Source organism: Arachis ipaensis, chromosome B10 (genome assembly GCF_000816755.2).
Source record: "Arachis ipaensis cultivar K30076 chromosome B10, Araip1.1, whole genome shotgun sequence".
Lineage (NCBI taxonomy): Eukaryota > Viridiplantae > Streptophyta > Magnoliopsida > Fabales > Fabaceae > Arachis > Arachis ipaensis.
Window position 1 is genome coordinate 120,678,349 of NC_029794.2, and position 3,823 is coordinate 120,682,171.

Consider the following 3,823-nt stretch of genomic DNA (forward strand, 5'->3'; position numbering starts at 1 on the left):
ATGGATGCATTCCCCCACTTTATAGCCTCTAATCTGTGTGTTCTGGGCTGAAAACTGGGTCAAAAGCACCCCAGAAATCGCTCCCTACGATTTCTGTTACGTTCAGGTCGCGGGCAAGTGACGCGGAGGCGTCGTCCACGCGTCCGCGCGGATTGAAGTTCGCAGATGCGACGCGGGCGCGTCATTCACGCGTTCGCGTCGCCTAACTTCGGGGTAGTTATAAGAAATTATATATCAAATTGAAGCCCCAGACGTTAGCTTTCCAACACAACTGGAACCGCGTCGTTTGGACCTCTGTAGCTAAAGTTATAGCCGTTTGAGTGCGAAGAGGTCAGGCTGGACAGCTTAGCAGTTTCTCCAACTTCTTGTTTTCCTTCCACTTTTGCATGCTTCCTTTCCATCCTCTGAGCCATTCCTGCCCTGTAATCTCTGAAATCACTTAACACACATATCAAGGCATCTAATGGTAATAAGAGAGGATTTAAACATAGGGAACTTAAGGCCAAAGAAGCATGTTTTCAATCAAAGCACATAATTAGGAAGGCAAATGTAAAACCATGCAAATAGTATGAATAAGTGGGTAAAGAGTTGTTAAAATCCACTCAATTGAGCACAAGATAAACCATAAAATACTAGTTTATCACCTGCCTCTAGTCTGTGTTTTTGGGCTGAAAACTGGGTCCAAAACAGCCCGAAAATCACCCCCAGCGAGTTCTGATGAATGCAGCACGTGACGCTCTATCACGCGTACGCGTCATTGGTCTTCTGCGCTTGTCACGCATACACGTCGCTGTGCGACTTCGCTGGTCACGCGTACGCGTCACTGTAAAATGAGGTGCTAAAAACTAGGGTGTTACATTATGGTATCAAAGCAGTTCATTCTTGTTAGAGCCTTGGAAATGGACTGAGTATACTTCACTGCATACTCTGAGTGTCTGTCATCCAATAGGACTTGTCCTAATGACAAGAGTTTGAGTTTTAGATGCATGACTGTCTATTGATTAATGCTGTTAGTCGACCATCGCATTTCTCATGGTATTAGGTCTGGCCAACTTAATACTGATGATTTGTGTATACGAAAACACTAACGGATTGTCATAGGCGAAATAGAATTAATAGGTAATGCGAATCACGGGTTCTGGGAACGTTATAGGTTATTTTCACGATTAACTCGGCCTTGAATCGCAATTCCTGTTTGAATCTGGTGACTTGGTACACCGTCCGTTCTTTCATAATTGCATTGAAGTCCTTTGTTCGGATTTCTTTCATGGAAAGATATTTGCTTAATCTTTCCAATCCTATTCCTTTGTCTGAATGTATCCTTGCTCGATCCTGTTTGTAAATGTCTGCTTGACTCTTCTGGACTATTTCTCTTTGTTGTTGTTTATAGTTCTTTTCATGAATCTTGTACTCTGTGATATGATCTTGAATTTATTCTAAACCCAACAAAACGGTCCTTAAATCAGCTTGTAGTTTCTACTTCACATCACACTTTTCTCTTATATTTAAATCATACGTGTTCCTGGTATTTAAAAAGTATATATGCAAAAACGTTTTTGTTTTTGTTTTCCTAATGTCAGTTTAAATTTCTTCCGTCTTATATCAATTTTCGAGGGCAAAAATTTTTGTAAGGTGGGTAGGATATAATAACCCGAATTTTTGAAAATAAATAATGAGTTATTCATAATTTATTATTTTATTTAAAGAAAGTTATTTTCCTAAATGGTCATTTCTAAATCATTCATCATTATTACCACCGAATCATACACAAAAGGAAAAAAAAATTAGGAAACGTGGCTTAGTGCATATAAATATATATGTATAAGCATGACACATGCTTTTTTTCATTAATTGGCCATAGCACACTACACCAAATCCGACAAATAGCAGCGGTTATGTACAGAATTAGTAGCGGTTTTTAACTGCTGCCAAACGGATAGCAGCGGTTGATAAATTCGCTGAAAGATAGTGTGCAGCTAAACCCTTAGCAGCGGTTATTAGTAACCGCTGGTACAACCGCTGTTAAATGATATTTTGCAGCGACATTATTTTGCAGCGATTTCATCCGCTACTAAATCGTGAAAATATGATTTAAGGGAGATTGCAGCGGTTGTCAACCGCTGCAAAATGGCATACGTTTACTAATCCTGTTATTAATATAGCAGCGGATTTAAAACCGCTGCCAAATGTCGAGTAACACTTTTTTTAAAAAAAAACCAGAATTTATAATAAAATATGACAACTCTTTTATTCTTTATATGTTCATCCACTCAATTGTGTTAATTTATTAAAATAACCAACAGCCAATCCAAAAACAACACACGAAACGAAACATAATTAATTTTGCAAAGGCGAATCATTATAATGATAATTTGCATTTAGTGCATCCATTACTGTAAACTACAAATAAAGTCAACAAGATAAAAAATTACAAATAAATATCTCAAAAGTCATTATGAAAGTAAACAATAAAAGAGTATTCCGATTCCAACACTGATAAGTCAAATCATTAGTGCTCACACATCATCTTGCATGGGATGAGGTTGGTGCACTTCTCAAAGAATCCAAATCCGCAGCTATTTCAAGTGGCAAATTACCTCCTTGTTTCTGGATTACGTATGTCAACAAATTTCCCATTGTCTGTATTTTTGCCTTCCCTTCAGCTGCCTCTGTCTCCATTCTCTGTCTCTTTGCCTTTTTCTCTGCTGCTGCCGCCTTGAGTTCTGCTGCCTCCGCCTTGAGTTTTACAATTTCCATCTGATACTCCTTAATCTGTACACCGTAGTCCGATTTCTCTGGAATGTTACGAAAATACCGACTCGGACATGTACCAATACCGAGTCCACGAACTCTTCCTGGGTGCTCCTTTCCAAGCACTTGTGCAAGGGAATCATTCTGTGAAAATTTCTTGCTAGAATGGTCTTGGCTCTCAATAAGTTCAATTGCTTCCTGCAAACATGTGGGGTCCGGATTTACACTAATCTAAATTCAATGATAGTAATTGCAAAGGGAAATTTGAAAAAGTAATGAACATGATTTACCCCAACCAAACGCGCTTCTTCATTCATATACTTTCCATTCTTTTTTTTATGACTCATGGTCCATCCCTCTCCTCTCTCAATAGGCCTTCCCTGTCGTTGCTCTTATAACAATTATCAACACACATTTTATAAATCAGCCTTGAGCGTACAACTTCAGGAAACAAAATAAATGATTTGGTGATGAACTTTTGGGTAGTAGTTTTTCCACCATCACAATAAATTCAGCATATTTAGTAGTAATTCATTACCATTTAAAATCGCATACAATGAAATTTCAACTACATATTTGTTACCTTCGTGTCCTCGTCCAACCGATATTGAAGAAACTTTTTCCAGTGATTTGCCTCTATTCCTACTGGCTTACGCTTGATATTTTGCTCAAAAGTTAGTTCTTCGTCATAAACCTTATGGAACAAATGATTTCTTGAATTCCTCCAGCAACTTCCTATTCTTTGTAAAATTCTCCGTTTTATCCACCCTCTTTTATCGTCCTCATAGTGGAATACTCGCTACAAGTAGTTCAGATCAAAAGACAACATATAATAATTAACCACCTCAAACAGACTAATATATTATCAAAAGACATACTTTATGACATCAACAATTCTCGACAACAATATTCACAGAAGTCAACTACAAGAAACCCAACATGCACTATCCTTCTCTAATTTACCAGACTAAAACAAATAAAATAGAAAACTAAAGAAATCCACCTATTAACGGAGAGTTGCATCACACAAAAAAAACAGCATCCCCATAGCTAGGAAACAATGAAATAATCT